The sequence below is a fragment of the Topomyia yanbarensis genome, chromosome 2 (genome assembly GCF_030247195.1).
Source record: "Topomyia yanbarensis strain Yona2022 chromosome 2, ASM3024719v1, whole genome shotgun sequence".
Lineage (NCBI taxonomy): Eukaryota > Metazoa > Arthropoda > Insecta > Diptera > Culicidae > Topomyia > Topomyia yanbarensis.
In genome coordinates this window covers 267,523,889-267,547,250 of record NC_080671.1, presented here as the reverse complement: position 1 = coordinate 267,547,250, position 23,362 = coordinate 267,523,889, and the positions used below count along the sequence as shown (strand labels likewise).

Genomic DNA, 23,362 nt, shown 5'->3' with positions numbered 1-23,362 from the left:
GCGAAACATTTTTCAAGCCACTCTCGCTCTCAAAGATCGAATTGCTGATTTGCGCCACCGTCGTCGCGCTGGTAAACTTATCAGCTTCGATCTGGACCACGCTTTCGATAGAGTAAGACACTCTTTCCTCTTCGCAACCATGCGCTCGCTTGGCATCAATGAGAATCTCATTCATATTTTATCGGAGATCGCCAGTCGAGCCACATCGCGGCTGCTTATTATTGGCCATCTGTCGCGCTCGTTCGAAATACAACGCTCAGTTAGACAAGGAGATCCGATTTCAATGCACTTATTTGTGTTGCAATTGCACCCACTAATAAGCAGGTTTGAAGCAGTATGCGGTTACGATTTGCTGGTAGCATATGCAGACGACATTAGCGTGATTGTAACATCGAACAAGCAGATCGAGGCGATTAGAGGGCTATTTGCTCGCTTCGAAATAGCTGCCGGTGCCAAACTGAACGAGCGAAAGTCGATTGCCGTTGACGTTGGAGTCTGGGGAGGCAATGATATTAACAACACGTGGATACAATCAACCAATGCTGTTAAAATCCTGGGTGTTGTATTCACAAACTCGATACGGCAGATGACGACGATAAATTGGGATGCAATTGTAGGGAAATTCACCCAACAAATGTGGCTGCACTCTTCGCGTCAACTGACACTTCAACAAAAAATCATCATGTTGAATACGTTCGGCACTTCCAGGATATGGTACATGTCATCGATACTGCCACCATTTACAGTGCACATAGCAAAAATTACATCACTGATGGGCACATTTCTCTGGAGAGGAATGGTCGCCCGCGTCCCAATTATGCAGCTGGCCCGCAGTAGAGACGAAGGAGGCTTAAAACTGCAAATACCAGCGCTGAAATGTAAATCACTTGCGATAAATCGACATTTACGAGAGATCGGATCCCTTCCTTACTACAGATCCCAACTTCATGCAAATCCTCGCCCAGTAATACCCGCAGATCTTCCCGACATTAAAATAATCCTTTCCCATTTAGCTCAAATCCCCCAGCAAATCCAACAAAACCCCTCCACCGATCGAATTCACTAACACTTCATCGAACAAACTGACTTGCCAAGAGTGGAACGACGAAATCCGGAAAACAACTGGCCCCACACCTGGCGAAATATAGCAGCAAAACAACTTTCCTCAGCGCAAAGATCGAAACTATATTTGTTGGTGAACGAGAAGATCGAGCACCGCAAACTGATGTTCGTGATGCAGCGTACTTCAGATGGAAACTGCACATACTGTCGCAACCAAACGGAGGAGACTCTCAGCCACAAGTTTAGTACCTGTGGTCGTGTGATGCCGGCATGGACGGTGCTACAACAGAGGTTAACAGGTATCACAAACGTATGGAGACGCCTGTCATTCGAGGATCTAGTAAGACCATCACTAAGAGGGCTAGTAAAAGCAAAAAGATTAGAAATTCTAAAAATTTCTATTAATTACATATGCTATGTTAATGCAAGTAACGACGGAATTAATATTGCTGATATGAATTATTACCTCGATATAGAAATCTAAATGTATAAAAGGACTGAATTGTAAATAACTTGACAAATAAAACTATTTTACAATTAAAAAAAAAAAAAAAAAACGCAACAAGTAAGGCCTTGAAAGCCCTCACCAAGAGACAAATGGTCTCCAAAATACTAAGGTTATACGATCCATTGGGCTTAGTACAACCCGTGATCGTAACAGCAAAAATTTTGATGCAAGAGTTATGGACTCACAATATTAGCTGGGACGATGAAGTTCCAGACCACGTTTTCAATGCATGGATGAAGTATGAGGCACCACTTGCCGAACTGAAACACATAGAAGTACCTCGGATGACGATTCCGAGCCAAACAATCGTGCTAGACTTGCACGGATTTAGCGATGCATCTGAAAAGGCGTACGGATGCGCCATCTATCTGCATTCAATCGATTTGAGGGGCAACGAAAGCACAAAATTGTTGTGCGCGAAAACAAGAGTGTCACACTGCCTCGCCTAGAGCTCTTGGCGGCGGTACTATTGGCAGAGCTCGCTGCCAAGGTAAAGGAAATTTTGCACAATCGAATCACATCAGAGTATTATTATAGCGATTCTCAGGTGGCTTTGAGCTGGATAAAATCCACGAGCCCACGCTGGAGAACATTTATCAAGAACAGAATCACGAAGATACACGACTCCACCAAACCTGAATGTTGGAGATACGTACGCACGAAAGAAAATCCCGCTGATCTGGGGAGAGGAATCCCAGTCAAACGGTTACTCGAAGACTAGTTGAGTTTCGGGTTACACGGCCCAGAATGCATACAAACAAGAATGAAATATCCACTAAGTGGCTACGAATATGACGCCACTGCGGAACAAGAAAGACTTAAACAACCAAAGACATTACTGGTTGCAACGAAAGGTAGAGATTGCGCTGACAGCATTTCCGAATTCAAGTATCATAATTCATACGACAGAACTGTAAGACACTTTCCATGGCTAAGAAGAGCTGTTTACAACATGAGGAAAACAAACAATCAGGGTATCGCGCACGAGGCGCGATCTGGCCGCTTATCACCAATCAGGGTATCGCGCACGAGGCGCGATCTGGCCCGCTCATCACCAATCAGGGTATCGCACATGAGGCGCGATCTGGCCCGCTCATCACCAATCAGGGTATCGCGCATGAGGCGCGATCTGGCCCGCTCATCTCCAATCAGGGTATCGCACATGAGGCGCGATCTGGCCCGCTCATCACCAATCAGGGTATCGCGCACGAGGCGCAATCTGGCCTGTTCATCACCAATCAGGGTATCGCACATGAGGCGCGATCTGGCTCGCTCATCACCAATCAGGGTATCGCGCATGAGGCGCGATCTGGCCCGCTCACCACGATTGAACTAGAGGAAGGACTATCACTTATAGTTAAAATCACGCAAGCCACTATCTACCCAAATGAAGTGGCAGAAATCAGGACAAATGGAGAGGCACCGAAGAAGGGAGCTTTTCAACACTTGTGCGCCGTTATCAATAACGGCATTATACACGTCACAGGCAGACTTCAGAATGCGGAAATGTCTGCATCACAAAAAACACCCATGTTAATACCAAAATCACACCCGTTTGCGAGGGTTATAATCCGACAAATACACGAAGATAGATTTCACGCTGGAACAAATTTGGTCATGGCTGAGTTCCGGCAGAAATTTTGGATGAGGGATCTCCGCCGAACTGTTCAGTGAGTTATCCAACACTGCATGTTATGCGCTCCGAGGTGTCCTAAGCGACTTCAGCAGCAGATGGGACAATTACCAACGCCGAGTGAACGAGTCACCGGCTTTCACACACACAGGAGTGGACTTATGCGACCTTTCGAAGTATTACTCAATCAAAGGTCGAAATACAAGACGACAGCATACGCTTGTATTTTCTTTAGCTTTGCAACTAAAGCAACACACTTGGAAGTCGTCGAAAATCAATCGGCAGCATCATTCATATCCGCTGTACTGCGATTCACCTCAGTGAGAGGAATACCTGAAGTTATCTACTCCGAAAACGGGCGCAACTTTATTGGAGCCAGCAGAGAATTGAATCAACTAAGAAAGATGTATAACAACGAAACTTTTCAAAACAAAATCGTCGACAGCGCAGCAGCCCACGGGATTCAATTTTCATTCATGCCACCCCGAAGTCCGAACTTTGGAGGACTTTGGGAATCAAACATCAAAGTAGCGAAGCGACTATTCAGCGCAGCGGCGCGGGGAGCCCAATTGAATATTTTGGAATTACAAACACTCTTTTATCAAGTGGCAGCGGTTATGAATTCGCGGCCATTGACGGATATCTACACAACGCCTGACGCACCAACTTCGCTCACACCCGGACACTTTCTAATCGGTAGGCCCATGCTGAGCATGCCTATTCCGAGTCAGGAAGTCAATGCAAACATTCTAACGACGAGATGGAAGCACGTGCAATATCAACTTGAGCAATTTTGGCGGAGGTGGCGCGAAGAATATCTCCACCAACTTAGAAACTATGCAAAATGGACAAAGCAACACAACAACGTCAAGGTTGGTCAAATCGTACTAATTGGCGACGATCATGTACCCATAGCACAATGGCCTATGGGAATCATCACCCAGGTGCACCCTGGTAGCGACAGAATAGTCCGAATAGCAATTGTACGAACCTCCACCGGTACATACAAACGAAATGTTCGCACACTAGCTCCTCTGCCCGTGGAGGAACAATCAAGCATAATTGCACAAGGTGAACACAACGATCTGGCTTCCGCAGAGCCATCACTCCCCTCAGAAGTTGTTGAGCTTGAAGACGAACCCCCACCGCGATTGATTTGGGACGACAGATTACGTCCTCGTTCCAAAGGGGGGAGAAAATGGAAGTACTCAAATTCGGAATGGGTAAACACCCTTTGAATTTGAAAATAAAACCCAGTACAATAACAATTGAATTGTTATACTTCACGAAATGAATGAAACAGCAAACATGCTGTATAAACATCCGCTGAACGGCCGCACCACGGGGTGCCTAGCAATGAAACGTTGACTTGAGTCAATCAGTATTCAGTAAGCAGTTCAACCGAGGAATCAAATTACAGCATCATGTGGCCGTTCGGAAATGACGAATCTGTTAACACCAACGTCAGCACGCACGACGTGGTGTCTTACTCCATGGACGGCGCCTTCATCCTAGTTATCGTTATCGTCATCATCATATGGAGGTGGCGGCGCAACACGAAGCGCCTGAAAATGCTTGAGTCGGCAGCACGTCGATCACATATCGAAACTTTGTAATCGAAATGAAATAAAAAGCAAGTTAGTCTGCATTCGACAGCGAACATAAACGTATTCTTTTTTCTCGTATCACAGTTCCCGGGTTTGTGATAGCCATCGGGCTATCACAATCCGGTATCTATTCCCAGCAATGGGAAAATTTCCACCATCTTTCGATGGCAACTCCATAAAATTACATTCATTCATCAAAACGGTAGAGAATATAATTCCTCTTCTGCAGAACGCTAGAGGACCACCTATTTATAACGTATGGCTTCAAGGCATACGAACAAAGATAACAGGAGATGCCGACAATGTGCTAGAACTATACGGTACCAGTTTAGACTGGACCGAAATCAAAACGAACTTAATCACACATTAGTGACCGCCGAGATGAGGCGTCACTAACTAGAGACCTTTTTAAACTAGAACAAACCAATAGCGTTGAGGAGTTTTATGGGAACATATCCCATATCGTATCTCTTCTTATAAATTTACTAAATCTCACACACGAAAACCCAGCAGTAAAGTCCGCCAAGCAAACATTTCATCAAGACATTGGACTAAAAGTATTTTTAACCGGCCTGAGAGGATCTCTCGGAGCCATTGTCAGAGCACAAACTCTAATGTCCCTGAAAGAAGCTCTTAGACTCTGTCTAGAGGAGAGCAACTACAGTAAGATGTAGAGAATAAGATATAAGAAATAAAAAAACAACTTTATGAAGATGAATATTAAACTTTCGTTAAATTGACTCCCACCCATAATCATAGAATGTAATCCATTTCTTTCGCTCTGGTTATTTCTTATTGGTCGTATGTCACCCGACAGGGAGATCTTAAAACACATAAATTAACTGCGCCACCCAGCAGAGACAGTTCTTGCAACAGACGTTGAAGCGAACGTATCGAAGAAACAGCAGCAGCAGCGGGTCGAGTTTCTCTCCATTCTCCCAGTGGCTAGCACAGTGAGCGGGTCGAGTTCTCTCCCCACTTCGATTGGTATAAACAGCGGTGCTGTTCCAATCGAAGCTCATTCGCATTTCGGACGGCGTGGCGAACGGATCGCCTCAGAAAGCAGCAGCAGCAGCGGGTCGAGTTTCTCTCCATTCTCCCAGTAGCTAGTGCAGTGAGCGAGTCGAGTTCTCTCCCCACTTCGATTGATATAAACAGCGGTGCTGTTCCAATCGAAGCTCATTCGCATTTCGGACGGCGTTGCGAAAGGATCGCCTCGGGAAGCAGTAGTAGCAGCGGGTCGAGTTTCTCCCCATTCGCTTTTCGGACGAGGCAGTATCCGGTGAAACAACTTGACCTCTGATAGCCGAGACAGAGTGTCAGAGTACTGTGAAATCTAAACGGAACTGTAGAAGAGGCAGTATCCGACAAAAAAAAATCTCTGTTATGCAGAGAATGTAATACATAACTGTAGTCGAGGCAGTTTTCTGATAACCAAATGTATCGGCTTACCGAGTTAGTAATGGAAAATATTTATAATTACAGATCGAAACCGAAGTCGAAAAATAAGATTTCGAAAAAGAAATTGATGCAGGAGTTGATAGCGCTGAAAACTGAGCTAGATATGTTAAGATCTGCAAAAGACCAGGTGATTCTCGACTCGCAGTCAACCACTACGACAAATGACCAAACAACAACCCATTTTGTACCGGACGATCGTCAGGTGTCAGGAAGCGAGTCTTTGTTGGTCACTATGAATCACATGTCTCTGGAATCCTTGAACATTCCTGAATGTAAGCCATCTGATGGTGAAACTGACCTCGATAAAAAGGCATATGAGCATTGGAAGGAGATTGTCATGGCCTCGTTCAACCTAGTGCACGCAACCGATGAGCAAGCAAGGACATCTTTAAAATAAAAGCCGGGACGAAGCTTTTGGAAGTTATGCAAGGAACATCAACCGCCACAGATATGCCAGAGCAGCGTACCCATCCATTCTCTGATGCGATCGCTCGATTGGACCGTTATTTTGGGTCAAGGACCTACATCATCGGGCAGCGTAGCAAATTGATGAATACCGTACAACTTCAAGGGGAATCAAGCGTATCATTTGTACGGCGAGTTGCAGCAGCAGTTAAGCTATGTGATTATAGAATCGAGGAGGAAATGGAGGCTATAGTGCGTACCATTGTGAAAGGAACAAGTGATGCCCGTGTACGCGTTCTAGCACAACGTAACTGGGTCAATCAAGGCCACATGAATAGCTTGATTGCGATGGTACGAGATCGGGAGATGGAAATTTTCAACGAGGAAGAGTACCAGAAGCATAACCGTCAAAGTACGGCAACAATAGCCGCAGTATCGCAAGAACGCATTCAGTTTCGGCGGGGATCTGGATCAAGATTTCGAGGAAATCAACGTGGAAGAGGAGCCTATCAACGTGGACAGTTTCACTACCAAGGGTCATCTAGAAGCGCCTGTTAGCGATGTGCAAGTGCGTATCATGGTCCAGCCAATTGTCCAAGCCTGGATAAGGTATGCCATAACTGCAACCGAAGAGGTCATCTAGCTCGTACCTGTTCAGCCCTGTCCCGACAAGGTGTTCTCCAAAAGCACCCACATGGCGAATCAGATGACGAAGAACCAAGACCACAACTGGCAGCGATCACACAAAATAGCGGCGACAACGAGGAAAAAGTACAAGATATCGCAGAACCTGAATAACTAATAATAAAGGCATCTTATCTCACTTATAAGAATGAATAGGTTTTATACTACGTGTTTGAATTTTAATAAATAAAACGCCAGAATATGTAAATCATTGGAACAATGAAAACCCTTCTGTTCAATCTAATAGAGAAAATTTCCATATGGGGTTCGCAGATGGTTTTACTCTACATGTTCGAAGTGTGGGAATTATTAATTATCCTCCGGTGAATGCGATTTTTTTTCGTCTAGCTGAAGTTGGCATTTGTTGAAATCTTGAATACTCTTAAATATCACATTGCCTCTAGTTCCACGGCAATTTTGCAAGAGTTTAGTACGTCGCGTTCGCAGGACACTAATCGTTTTCCAGAATATTAGACATTCATTCTTCGTTGTCAAATGTGAGATGACCTACATGCAGTGCATTCCATGACATAAAATTGATTATCTTTACGTTTCCAGGTCGTAACCGAATATAGTTACGATGTTGTCGACAAACAAATATGCACTTTTTGACCCACTGACGGATGAAGATGTATATTGATTCCGGGGCTCAAGTAAATACTATCGCCAAGACAATATGGAACAAAATGCTTAAGAATAAGCTCACCGTGAACAAGCTGCATGACGTGCGCGACATATCCGGTAGAACCTTACGTGCATATGCTTCACCGGGAGCAATCAAAGTTATAGCAACGTTTCAGGCAAAACTGTACGTTTCAAAAGAGAGACCTGTTCTCGTAGAAAAATTTTACGTTGTTGAAGAGGCTCGGTCGTTACTAAGCTTCAACACGGCAGCACGGTATAGCTTATTAGACGTTGGGCTTCGAGTGCCGATTAGTGGATATGGTAACATCTGGCAATGCGAGCTTGCAATAGTAAGCGCTGTGAGTGCTTCAGTCCCAGGGGAATTTCCGAAATTCAACGTTCCGCCTGTTCTACTGCATTACAATAAAGAAATGCCCCCAGCTAGAAATGTGTACACACACATCCCGACTGGTTTCAAAAGACTGGCACAAAAGAGACTCGACGAGCTCCTGTCATCGGAAATCATCGAACCGGTATCGGAGGACATGGATAGATCCATCTGTTCCTCGCTACTGGTGGTACCAAAAGGAAAGCACGACATTCGCTTGGTTATTGACTTGAGAGGCCCAAATAAATGCATTTACAGGACGCCGTTCAAATTGCCTACATTTGAAGCTATTTTAATGGAATTGCATGGGGCAAAATGGTTTTCGACTATTGACCTTAAAAATGCATTCGTTCTAGACGAGCGTTGTAGGCATTTGACTATACACTATACAGATGTCGACGGCTACCATTCGGCCTATGCAATGCTCCAGACATCTTTCAAAAAATAATGCAGTCTGTTATACTGGTAGGATGTAAGGGTACTGTAAACTACCAAGAAGACGTACTAGTATTTGGTCGAACAAAAGAGGAGCACGATGAAAATCTAGCAGAGGTTATGAAGCGGTTGTTACGGCATTTAATTAGCAAGGGACTGGAAGGTGAAGTATATTTTTCAATATTTAGAGCCATAGTACTCAAGAGAGAGCAAGGAGTTGAAGGGAGAAAGTTTAGAAGTTTTTTTGGAATCACCCACACTGGGGAGGACCACGGACTATCTGAAGGCCTGATTATGCCTTGAGATAACATTTTTGCAATTTGTGATCGAACCTCTTCTTTGTGGCAGGAGGGGTATCGGTATGACTTGGAATGGACTGGAAGAGCGTCTTTTGTTTTGATGCGATGTTTGATCGCGTTGGTGAATGTTAAATTTTGATTTTCCAAGTGGAAAATGTCTTTGAATTTTCCAATAAGGTTAGTAACTTTGTGCTTTTCTTCTGTATTGAGATGGTCTAACCTGAGCGCTTTGGTTAAATTCTTTGGGAGTGTTTCGTTTGAAGATTTATGACGCACTGGGTTGAAATTGTTCAGTTCGCCAAATACGGGTCTGGTTGGGTTGATTTTCACAGCTGTTTCGTTGATATTTTTAATTACCACTGTTGCTTTATTATTTTCTGCTCTGTACAGTCCTGGTAGCACCACAACATCGCGGCTTAGAGGTAATTTTTTTTCGATATAAAAATCGCCTTGAGATAGATGGGAAGGAAGTTCCAGGAGTTTTTCTTCGTGTATGTTTAGATGCGTAGTGAAGCTGTCTGGATATTTTCTCATCAATTGTATTGTGTAATCGGGAAATTTTAGACAATTAGTGGAGGTTGAAATGTCAGCGTTAAGTTGCGTCAGTGTTTCATATCCAATGAGCCTGTCAAAGAATGGGTGAAACTTGAAAAGAAAGAACATTATTGGTGGTTTTCCTCTGAACGTGGATAGTTGCACTAATTCTTTTACTTCGTGTGTGCCGTTTACATTTCTTACAAAGGTAGCGTCAGTTTTGAAAATTTGTAAATTATGGGTTTTCTCCGGATCAATATAATTTTTTTTGGCTCCGGTATCTATCAGAAATTTCAATTTGCCTGCCGTTGTTTGTAATTGAACATATGGTATGAAGTTGTTGTCGATCATGTCATAATTTTTGGTCGGGAAGTGTCTGAAAATTTAGATCGTCAGTTTCGTTCGTTTTTTCTTCCGCCTTGGGCTCGTCTGCTGCCGGTTCATCAAATGGATTATAGTGTATAGAGTTGGCATTTCGGGATAGTTCGTTTCGTCAGAGTACTGGTTATTGTATGAACATTCAGGGTATTCAAAGTAATCGAAAGAATCTGGGTAAGGAGTTGGGTAGTACATTTGTTCTGTGTTCTGTAGTTCTTCCATATGATAATATGGTTGGGATCTATTTTGAGGTGGTCTTTGGCCGAATGGACTAGGGTTCGGATTCCTATTTATGTACCATTCTGCTCCGGATAGATGGGTCAACTTTCATCGGTGTTGGTTTGGGTTGCTGGTTTTGGAAGGGATTTCGATTGAAATTTTGCTTTTGTTGATTTTGGAAGGGGTTATTGAATAGGTATGGTCTTGGTTGAAATGGTTTTGGTTGGAATGGTCTTGGTTGGAACGGTCGGAATTGAGGATTGAACGATGTTAGTGGATAATTTGGGGTAAAAGGTTAGATAGGTCTGGGGTATATTCGGAATGGGTTCATAGGTTGTGAGAAGCCCGGTTTATTAAAAAATTGATTTGCTGGTCGTTACTGTTGCTGCATAAAGTTATTTCTGGGAGGAATTTGGGGTGGCATCGGTTTCGATGGTGGCTTATGTCGGGAGCCAAAACGAACCGATTATCTTCCATGGCTGCTAGTTGGGGGTTGAAGGTTGAAAGATAGCGTGGGGATGGGTGCACTCGACCCGCTGCTGCTGCTACTTCCTGAGGCGATCCGTTTGCCAAGCCGTCCTAAAAGCGAATGCGAATGGGGAGAAACTCGACCCGCTACTGCTGCTTCCTGAGGCGATCCGTTCGCCAAGCCATCCTAAAAGCAAATGGGGAGAAACTCGACCTGCTGCTTCCTGAGGCGATATGTTCGCCAAGCCGTTCGAAAAGCGAATGGGGAGAAACTCGACCCGCTGCTACTGCTGCTTCCCGAGGCGATCCTTTCGCCACGCCGTCCGAAATGCGAATGAGCTTCGATTGGAACAGCACCGCTGTTTATACCAATCGAAGTGGGGAGAGAACTCGACCCGCTCACTGCACTAGCTACTGGGAGAATGGGGAGAAACTCGACCCGCTGCTACGCGGATTTTGTAATTTATGCGTTTTCATTTACGCGTTTTTTAAAATTTACGCGGTTTTCATTTACGCGGCCTGTATTCCCTGCGTAAAAAAACCTGAGTTTAATTGCATCGGAAACAATCACATTCCCAGCAGAACTTTTTGTTTTCTAACTTCAAATGCTTTTGTTACGTACTGCACAAACCGGAAAATTTTAAAACTTACCGTCCCAGCAGCAGTTTAAGCGGGTGTTCTTTTTCGATTAAAATTAAAGCCATGTCTTAAGCGTTAGGGGATTTTAAATTGTTTTCCTAGTTTATGCAGTCAGAGTATCTGTCCTGCCCTATGTATTTAAAACACAGTTCTAATCGCGTTTTAAAATATACAACAAATAGAACGGTAGGGTATACCAATTTAAATTTTAAAATAAATCTGTTTTAAATTATGAAACAAACCGCTGTACAGAAGATATAATTATGTCAGTCCTATTACTTTTTAACACATATATAACATAAAACGCTGCAGAATTGGTTTAATAATACAATGTTTACACTACAGAGTTATAACACGTTATAATAATTAGCAACAAGAAAAATGTCACCAAGATAGGACAAAAACCCGTTTTAACTGGTAGTGCGAACGTTGTATAACGATGTAATTTATCAAATAATGTCATTTGTTCAACCACTAATCGATCAAGAAATACTTAACCTTAAGATTGTTTACTTAAGTTCATTAGTACATTATTGAAAATTTAAATGGAAAATGAAATTTCATATTTCATGGAGAATCTGTATATTTCCCTTGGCGGGCGTGGGCTTCCTCATCACAGCTCTCAATATGGAACTTTTCTTTTGAATATATTTTCTGGACAGACCAGCCTATTTTTACTAGATGGATCAGCCAAATAATGCCAATCACCTAGTGAGATACTTGATTAATTAATAGATTACCGTTACTAGACCTTCAATAAATTATGTTTTGATGGGGAGGGTATATAGCAAAATGTAACATATGAAAACAGGCGAGTGAGCAAGAACGTGAGTCGATATGTGTGGTAGATAAAATTCATTTGCACGCTCTTGAAAAAAGCTACATTTTTAATGTCACCGTGGTCGCGTCCTGTACACAACCCTTTAATTTTTTTTATTTTTTTTTTAAATTTTTTCTGGACAAGGGGGAGGGGGTAGGGTTGCCGTCATGCTACGTAATTATCAGGGAGAGGGGGGGTATTTAGAGGTTTGTGACGAAATGCTACGACGGGGGAGGGGGGTGTTAAAAATCACTCAAAAGATGCTACGTCATGTATGAATGATCTCATATAGAAAGGTTATGCAATCGCTCTAAACATCGACCTTTTAAACAAAATCCGGAGAGCCGAATCTCATATACCATTCGACTCAGTTCGGTGAGATCGGAAAATGTCTGTGTGTATGTATGTATGTTCGTATGTATGTTTACGTTTATGTGGCAAAAAATGTCACCATTGTTTCTCAGAGATGGCTGAACAAACTTAGTACACCAAATTCTTTTTTTGCACGGGGGATGCGTTCCGTGCAAAAAAAACCGTGTAAAAAAAATCCGTGTTATTTCGAGAAACCGTGTAAAAAAAATCCGTGCTATTTCGAGAAACCGTGCAAAAAAAATCCGTGCTATTTCGAGAAACCGTGCAAAAAAAATCCGTGTTATTGTGAGAAATCGTGCAAAAAAAATCCGTGCTATTTTGAGAAACCGTGCAAAAAAAATCCGTGTTATTTTGAAAAACCGTGCAAAAAAAATCCGCGTTATTTTGAGAAACCGTGTAAAAAAAATCCGTGCTATTTTGAGAAACCGTGTAAAAAAATCTGATTTTTTTTTTTTAATTAACAGCTATTTTCTTATGGTATTTAACAATGAATACTGTTGGACATTTTAAATGCACAAGGGGGCTGTCAATGTGCCCAGTAGAAGTTTTTTAATTTTTCGAGGAGGTTTACATTTTTTAGAAAAATGTAAGTTTTTTTATTCGTTAAAAGAAGTTATTGTCCTTCGAAAAGCAATAGTTAAAATGGTAAAATGTTTCAACTATTTAGAGTTTGTTAACTTTTTGTAGATTACACTGTGCTACAGTGATTTTAAACTTTTAAAATGAACTAGTATAACAAATGCGATACAAAGTAATGTACACACGAAAATTTGAAGCAAAAAAACATTTTTTGGGACCTTTGCCACAACAAAATTAGCTACGTTGTCATTTTCAGCCGATTTTCGGTTTTGTAACATTTTTTGAACGAAGAAAACTAGACCTTTCGAACAGTATGCGGTCATATACAGTTTGGTAAGAAACATTGTTCGATTCTGGGACAACAATATCAAAATTGTATTTTTTTGCGATTTTTTCATGTAAATGGTTATTTTCTCATTAAAAGAATTTTCATGAAAAGTAAAAAAATCATTTTGATGCAAAGACTCTTGCGCAATTGAAATGTCATAAATTGTCAATTTTCAGCGGCCTATTGATTGGCTTTTACTTAATTAAATACTCTTTCCTGGAAAGAGGCAGCATTTGCCATTTTGCAATGTTGACATTTGCCATTTTGCAATGTTTGATTAAAAATTCTTTCCTGAAAAGTTGAAAAATTTGTTATTTTCCACTTAGCGAATCTAGTTTTTTTAACGACTGCAACCTATGCCATGGTGGATATCGGTCCGTCCCGCGAGGCAAACTTTTCAAAATCGTACGAAATTGCGACTATCTGCCAATTAAACACCGATCTTCAGGAGGACGATAAAGTTTTGTGCATGTGTGTCTCAAAAAGTGTGATGTCCTCTAATTTGTCTACTTCTAAAAAATATTCTCCTGCCAGTGCGTTTGAGTCGTCTATATCTATACTAAACCAATTTAGAATTAGAACCGCCTTTGTTTCTATTCTTTTCTTTCGTCTCCTAGGTCTGAAGCGGATCAATCGACTATTAATAAATATGATAAAAGATGCCAGCAGTATTGGCCCTTATTCGCAAATACTTTATTCACTACAACTGTGCTATATTTCTTCTCGATCTTATAACAGAATTTGAAAATCTCTGTTCTAAATAGTCGATATTGGTAGTTGTTATGATGTACAATACATTAGGAAAATATGCTAGAGTAGTGACAATATTTTTCAGTTCCACAGATCTCCCTTTATTGGATACTTCAGAGTTATTCGCATCTGCTCTCGGAGACCACCAATCCTCCAAACACATTTCAACCACTGAGCATTCAACTCGAGCATATCACACCGAGGAAGCAATTTGTTATTTCCAAGAACCAAAGCTCGAGTAAAACAATCAACATTCTCGTAGGTGCCAGTCCTGCATATCTTCTTGGAACCAGCTAACATATCCAAGCTCGACAGCTAGCTGAAGTCACATATATTTCCACCCAAGCGAAGTGATCAATCACTTGTAAGTAGGACACTCATCCACAAACCAGTCATGAACATATCCGTACCAACGAGAATGGATCATACCAGACGAAGGCCACAGGTCCAGCACCAACTTGTCCCATCTCAGTAAAAAAATAGACTTGTGCCTGTTCCTAACTCTTTGAAAGCTCTATTTAATCAGAGATCACTGATTGGTTGATAAAAAGAAACATCAGTCGTTATCTACTCAGACCAAACAATACGTATTGCGTATCCCTGCATATTAAAATCTCCGCTATCAGTTTCTAGCTTATCAAACTGAACAAGCAAAATTAATATACATTGTGTAGTGGCACTACCCGGGGGAACTTGGCCAAATACCAATTGCTCCATTGCCAATGCGATGTGATATATGAACCGGAATATTATTTGATGATATCTAAAAAGCATACAATCCTATACAAACCATAGCCCAACATTATTGATTTTCAACTACCATAACTTGAATTTTGATTAACAACTCTTTTCCTAAAATTGAAAAATACGCGATTTTTACACATTGGCAGATCATCCCCATTTGTATTGCAAATATCCAATGCCATTTATTTTCAGCTGCCGTTACTAAATGCCTATTAAAAAAAATATTTTTTTTGCACGGTTTCTCGAAATAACACGATTTTTTTTTGCACGGTTTCTCAAAATAACACGGATTTTTTTTACACGGTTTCTCGAAATAACACGAATTTTTTTTACACGGTTTCTTGAAATAACACGGATTTTTTTTGCACGGTTTCTCGAAATAACACGGATTTTTTTTACACGGATTCTCGAAATAGCACGGATTTTTTTTACACGGTTTTTTTTCCACGGGATGATCAAATCATTAAACTGGTATATCGAAATAGGTATTTTATACATAAAAATCGTGTTATTTTGCTAAACCGTGCAAAAAAAGTCGTGCAAAAAAAATCCGTGCAAAAAAAGTGCGTGCAAAAACAGAATCCGGTGTATTACAATAACAATTATCTGATCCGTACATTGATAACCTGTTGTTGAAAACATCATGAGGACTTTGGATAAATTGTCAGAATGGGGTCCTGATATGTAATTGATCTATTGGTCTTGATTTCACAGTTGCCTAATATCATCAATATCAAATTCCTGCCTGAAATCATTCCAATAGAAAATTCCAGAGTTCTGTAATCAATCATAATCCTCAGATTTCTTTTCAAATTGAGCTCGCTTTTGTAGAGATGTACTGTAATGAGGGTCTTTATTTAATAGAAAGCGAAGTAAAAATTGATTTAATGTCTATGAAACATTTGCTAAAAATGTTTTTGCCTTTCTCATTCACTCTAAAATTCGTCAATCTAATCCCGACCGGGAGGGCCGAGTGTCATATGCCAATCGACTCAGTTCGTCGAGATAGGAGAATGTATGTGTGTATGTATGCATGTGTGTGTATGTGTGTATGTGGAAAAAAAATATGACCTCTGTTAATCAGAGATGGCTGGATCGATTTGCACAAAGTTAGTCTCAAATGAAAGGTACAACCTTCCCATCGGCTGCAATTGATTTTTTTATTGATTGGACTTCCGGTTCCGGAGTTAGGAGTTGAAGAGTGCAATCACACAGCAAATTCCCATATAAACTGAAATGAAAAATTTTCAAAATCAAATTTGTATTTTTGATGCCAAATGACTTTATAATGCATGAACCATTGAGATTTGATATAAACTCGAAAAAATAATGTTTGAAAAAAATTGATTTTTTGGACTTTTTTGCCTTTCTCATATAGAAAGGTTATGCAATCACTCTAAAAATCGTCAATCATACCGGCCCGGAGGGAGTATGCAGTGAGGGGTTACTGTTTTAAAATTAAAACTAGTTTAAAATTTCTTAACAAGTTGAAAATTTTCGGCAGTACCCGGACCTCCCGGATCTTACTATGTGATACTGAAACATCGCTTGAAACCAGCGGCGGTCAAGCGATGTTTCAGTATCACATAGTATCTCAAGATCGTGGCTGTCGATCCATTGTTTGTATGTGCAAATCGTACTGAACATGTAATATTCATTTCCACCATCGTATTGAACATAACCAGCCATGGAATCGTAGTCTGGACAAATGAGAAAAGCCCAATTGCACCACTAGGTGGATCAAAATAGGTTTTTATTTTGGGAATGCGTCGAGTTGAGACGAAAACGTAATATGATTAATAACGAGGATAACACTTTCCGAATGTAGAGCGAAATTTATGAAAAATGACGATTTCCATTCGACTCTAGCAGGTCCTGGTCGATTTTGATGAGAATTTGATTTTTGTTGTATGACCAATTATATGTATAGGTCAAATGTTCCAAAACAATAATTTAAGGTCAAGATAGCATCATTTTGAAACCGCCAATTTCGGAGGTTTAGTATCTTCGATGAGTTTTACTAACGAACAGCGCATCATTTGATAAAGTAATTTTGACGGTATATCGTCCAAGAAGTATTTATGGTGAATTTTCTCAGGTTAATATTCATGACTACAATAAAGTCTCAACAAATTTGCTAAAGACACGAACTCTGTTACTATTGTCTGAAAAATTAATTCTGCATAATTTTAAAACTTCAAAAATTACGGTTTCGGAATTATGCCGTTTGGATAGTAAGATCGATTTTCACCAAACTCCCACAAATTGTTAAATTGGTATTGTAAAAAAACGTAAGGGCGATACTTCAATGCTGATAGGTGGGACCGAAAAATTAACCAACGCCAAAGGGACTATATTCTATATATACTATCATTTTGTCAATTTCAATAGCAAACACAAATTTTAATTTAATAATTTCAAATACTTTATGAAGTTTTGGGTTTCGATCACTGAATCATGCAATCTAGGATGTAAAAACACAATAGTTCTTAAATAGGAAATAAAACCAAGTCTGGAAATATTCACTGTTGATTTTCTTTGAATGGTATCACTGCTACTATCGCTTTTTTCAAGAAAAAGCGTTGATTTCTTAGTTCTCAGTCGCGTTGTAAATTTGAGTAAAGTATAAACTTCAAATCGATTAAAAAAAATCGATTTTTTGGCTCAGTACAATATACATAACCCCTTTAGGAAAATTCAGTTTTCCCACCACAATGCATTTATTGAGGAATTTAGATATTTTATTAACAGAGCATTAGCAATAATTCGTTTGTATGTCTATTTTATTGGCCATTTTTTCGCTTTCCCATTGATTTGGTTTGAGATTTCTAGCACTGATGTTGTCCTATGCTGATTTGAGCGATTCTCTGAGTCTTGCCACTATCCCATGTAGTATGTGTTATCAAAAACATCGCGAAGCATCAAGTTCTAAAAGTTCTCAAACGATATAATATCCGAAGAGAGTGATAAGAGTTATAAGAAATGTCTCATCACACTGTTAGGTGGATTAAAAGCGTTTTGAATGTATAATGTTTGCCTTAAAATGTACGGAATTTTATTAAAAGAAAATGCAAAAGTTGATTTTTTCATAAACATTACATTCTGAGGAGTCTCTTGAAGTTAAATTTAGTGTAAATAAGAATAACATTCTATTATAAATGGTTACACAAATGTACAATTTTTCAACACTATTTTTTAAAATATAAAAATTTTACCGCATTCACCGCATTACCGCGCGGTGCGGTGCGGTAAATAAAGTGCGGTTGCGGTAAGCGGTGCGGTTTTATTATTTTTTTGCGGTTGCGGTGCGGACAATCCATTTACCGCCCACATCCGCACCGCGACGAACCCTACATATATTACTATTATTATTATTGCGCACTTCCCACCAACCTGGACTCCGCACTTTTAAAGTGCGAGTGATCTCAAAACTGCGAGCTGTCAAAAAACATGTATTTCAAGTGATAGAGATGGTACTTTCATAGACAGACTAGTCGAACTAACCGGTCTATGAGAAGAATTTAATGGAAGAATGGTAAGTGCGCAGTGCGGTTAGAATCCAGTTTTTAGTGCCACAAGCAATATATGGCGCATCGTATTAATACATATATCCTTGCACAAAGACAATTGCGTGTATGTGTGTGTTATTCACATATGGTAAGCAACCCAGACGCAAATGGGGGAAAGTCACTGTTAAACGATTAGGTCCTTATTTACTGAGTGCTGGTAAAATATATTTCTGTTATTGTTGCTGTTACTGTACATCGTTTTGAGACATTATGAAGGTCATCTAGAAGGTTTGTCGCGAACATTCGAGTTAAGAGAAAACTACCACTCAATTATTTATCTACTAAAAAAACTTAATTCATTGAGAACAGCTACCAACTAACGAATAGCAAGAACACTTTCATTTAATAGACTGCCGTTGGAAACTAAGTGCAGAACAAACAAATTAAAACAAAAATGTTACGCAAACATTCGAATGAAAAAAAAAATATTTATCACATTGTCACCAATCACGAAATTATCTGTCTCATTACAACAAAACATATAAAACGACCTGAATAGGCCATAATTTTTAATATAATTCCGCCATTTTGAATTTCTGATTTATGACGCAATTCAAGTTTCGTTTCCTTGGAATTATATTCTTATTAAAATATGCATGCTTTTAAATGCTAAATCGTCGTGAAAATAACACTATATTGGGATGCAAATTGGCGACGAATAACAATTTTTAATCTCTAGACAACTTTTTGATATCAAAAATACCCTTGTTTCATGATTTTTTACCATTAAAACGTTATTGAAAACCAGTAGTATTGAATATAGCTCGCCATATCAGATTTAAAATGACGGCGATCTTTTGACATATTTTGCGAACTTTTGACATTTCTTATAATAAAAATGTCCATGTCGCGTGATTCTAGATGATAGAATATCTTGAATATACCATCATCTTAACCATAGAACGTTGCACTTGCGTTTTCCACCCTACAACGTTGCACCCGCGCTGTTGTAGAATATTTGCTGGTTAGTCGCCAATTTAAAGCTGGGGCGCAACGACTTGGATAGGGCGCAACAACCTGGATGGGGCGCAACGACATTGATGGGGTACGAAAACTATAACGCCACTATACGTAAAGCGGACCGGAAAATGAGCGGCGTGAATGCAAACATAACGAAAAGTACTAAATTGGTGCTTTTTGCTATGAAGGGTGCATTCCACATAAAAATTAATATCCGATTTCTTCGAAAAAAAATTCTCACACCCTTTAACAAAAAAGTGTGTCAATTGTTATTTGTTAAGCTTATTATTCAATAAATTGTACATATACCATAATAACCATAATGATAACTCGTAAACTTTACAATATATAGAAAATTAAAGTTGGATTTTTTATTGAACTTAAGAGTTCGGAAATTAGTATAAACAAATTGAATATTTTTATATCTCGATCCATTTTTTACTTGCTAAATATCTAGAATCATGTTGGAAAGATGGTGTAAAAGATTCATATGGGAGTCTGAATACTTCATGAGATATTTCAATAATACCAATAAAGCAAGGCAACTTTATAGTAGACACCCTGTGATAGAAACTTACAAAATGGTTTGTAAATCTGATGTGAATTTTGTTTGGTGATGGCAATGCCCTGTTTTTAAACATACGCCCTAAACGAACCCCCTGGAACTGTTACTGTTGAGGTATTGGGGCGGTAGCCTAGTACATAATATGCTAACTCTTAACATAGGCTTTGTTTAACAAGCTGAGCCACCCTAGGGACTGAAATATACCTCTATGAAGGGGTTATATACAAAGTTGTGGCGAAAAAGTGAGCTAAGTTCGTAATTTATTTAAAGTGCATAATGCAAATTTTATTCGAAAAAGCGAAAGTAGTAGTGGTAGTACTCTCGAAGTTCGAAAAAACAAGCTGAATTAAAAAAAAAATTCAAGATTGGCGGAGTTCTGGCCCATCCCCGAAGCGTATTTTTTGGCAGAGGTTTGCAATGAACGGTTTCCAAGCCGAACCGCTCAGCTGAAATCAAAAAAGTAAACTGATTATTTAAGAAAAATGTATTGTGGTAAACTTGATTGGAGCGGCTTCCCAATAAAAAAGAATTTCCTTCAAAAAAAAATTATGTTGATCAAAAAATAAAGTTTTAAACAAAAAATCATTGCAAAGAATTGATAATTTTTGGATGAAAAAGCAACCGTTCAAGTACAAGTGTAAATACAAACAATTAAAAAAAATGAAAATCGGATGAGTAGTTTTTGCGAAATCACGTTCGCCGCAACAGTACTTTTCAAAAAACTTAGTTCCGATATAATGGCTGTTGCGGCAGAGCGCAATCTGTGCACATGCCCCCGCCGAAATATTATCTGTGATAAAGTGCGCCAAATAAAATAAAGCCCAGTCCCGTTCAGCCACCGCCAGCGGCGGTCGGTTGATCATCGTCCAGCACTGTGTATTATTTTATACTTTCGTATCACAGTCCGTCTTTTGTTTCGCCAATTTGTGTTTCGTTCGATTGTGTTAATTGAATATCGGTAGGCAGGGATAGGTTCTACCGCTACGATCGATCATATGGTGCCGTGACCAGGATACCGCCGTACAACAACCTGCCGACCGCTAATTCAAATGGATTTCATGTGAGGACAATCGGTTACGAATCTATTTCGCGTCACTTCAGCTATGCCGGTGTGGGCAAGTATACAGCCGTTTAGCAATATCATCCCCCTGCGGAGCTAAGCCGGTGTGGGCGTACTTGCAGCCGCTTAGTGGAATGCATTACTCCAGCGAGATCCCAGTTGCGCGGATCGCAACGTCCCCAAATGCATTCATCAAACAGCAAGTGCTCCGTCGAAGTAAATCGCTGAACGCCATCATCTCACCACAATGGAATGCCACTGTCCAAATTTGCAACAATGGAAGAAACGTTTAGAAGTTCAATTTCAAAGTTCCGCAGTTCTCGTCATTTGATTTAATGAAACCCCAATCAACAATCATGTAGTTCTTGATATAAAACGTTCGTTTTGATGGGGGAGTATGTTGCGGCAGAGCGCAATCTGTGCACATGCCCCCGCCGAAATATTATCTGTGATAAAGTGCGCCAAATAAAATAAAGCCCAGTCCCGTTCAGCCACCGCCAGCGGCGGTCGGTTGATCATCGTCCAGCACTGTGTATTATTTTATACTTTCGTATCACAGTCCGTCTTTTGTTTCGCCAATTTGTGTTTCGTTCGATTGTGTTAATTGAATATCGGTAGGCAGGGATAGGTTCTACCGCTACGATCAATCAATGGCGTTTAATTTTGTTGTGTTCACCTTATTCGCGAAAGAACCAGCGCGCTGCGAACCGGCTATACTTTGAAATCTAGTTCTCCGACCTGGATAAAATTTCGCACAGATATTTTCAAAAGTGTGTGAACATTCAATAATTTTCATTCGATTTTTTGAGTTCCAACTTTGTATATAACCCCTTAATGATGAAGGTGAAAACTTCTTGATTTTTTAGTGCATGAGCTAAATAATTTCATTTTGTTATTTTAAAAATCGAACGTTGCTTTTATTATAAATTCAAAAAAATCAGATGGAGAGGGGGGAATAATTCCTTGGAATTAGAAATAGGGGTTCAAGTTAACGGGAGATGAACGGCATCGATTACAGACTCGGGCGGTCTTCGTCAGATGACGACCGGCAACATATCGAGTTGCGCGTGTGATGTTTGTGCTGCAAATTCCGCGTTTGTTAACATTTTCGACAGAGATGTTTCGTGTCACTTGCATCAAACCATCAAGGATGTACGATATATGTGGAAGAGGACACTTCTGAGAATGATAATAAAAATAAAAGGGCCAGGTAAATCTATATATTGATGGTTTTTAGGAAACTTCATACGAGGGATATATAGAGGAGATCGCGGTTTGCCAGTACATCCCGCATCGGGACATTGGATGACCTTACTCGGGCCTGAAGGTAATTTAATAGTTGAGATCTGGTGGAACAATGCACGGCGCATGTTTGTGCGATTGGCTCAGTTTTCTCCTTGGAGAATTCGATACCCAGCTGGAGGGCCCAAGTAGGCAAATTGTCCAAGACATCTTGCAATGGTCCTTGTAAATCGTCAGCATTGGGATCTGTAATGGATACCTAGGATAGGATCCGCCAGCTCTGTCCCCTGTTTTTGAACCAATTCTGAACCAGCTCGTGATTGGACGAAAGTGACATAGGCAAACCTTCGGCTAGGAAACTAAAAGTATTAAAGGGCTGCTTGGACGTGTTGTCATATTGTGATATCAAACATAAAACGACGATTGTTAACTGTGTTGATTTTTTTGTTTTCTCGAGATACCGCTTTCTTTCTATAACATCCGTCTGTAATTATGAAGTGCAGGCATTATTTGGCAGACGAAATCAAACATATTATCCAGAACTGAAGTTCCCGAGAGATCCGGTAGCGCGGTTATCGTGGATTTTGTTCTGTGTGCGGTATAATGCGGAAATGCCTCTTTTCGAAATCAACAGGCTGTGTAGCGAAAGTATGAAAATATTTGGAACTTCATGTAAAAATTGCCTTTGTTCCAGTACCGAGTAAATTGGAAGTACTGAGCAAACAGGGAGAAAGTTATCCCGAAAGTCGCTTCTTGTTCTTCCTTTGGTACTATCGATACAGTTGAATTTTACAGTTTTCAACTGAATCGATCATCGGTGTAAATAGGAGCGTGTATTTTCTACTGCTGTTTTCTCCGAAACGATCACATGTAGTACTGGAACAAACCTATACATTGCTCCAAAACAAAAATTAAACCTTGCAGAAAAGTAGTTTTAGAATATTTAAAATAAATCCGAACAGAGGAGATTATTCTTGTGACAGAGGTTGCTTGACTCAGAAAGCAACTTACAAAAATTAAGAGGCATGA

At 40.1% G+C, this 23,362-nt stretch overlaps 1 protein-coding gene and 1 long non-coding RNA gene across 10 annotated transcripts in view; one reads left to right on the top strand and one right to left on the bottom strand.

Annotated features, from left to right (window-relative positions):
* Positions 1 to 15,517, top strand: part of LOC131683142 (uncharacterized) — a 102,818-nt gene extending 87,301 nt beyond the window's left edge. The window contains exon 3 of the long non-coding RNA XR_009304395.1: positions 14,279 to 15,517. This is a non-coding gene — a long non-coding RNA (uncharacterized LOC131683142). The remainder of the gene's footprint in view (positions 1 to 14,278) is intronic.
* The window catches only part of LOC131683134 (uncharacterized), a 1,279,861-nt gene that overhangs the window by 154,488 nt on the left and 1,102,011 nt on the right, over positions 1 to 23,362 (bottom strand). The gene's annotated exons all lie outside the window — the stretch shown is intronic.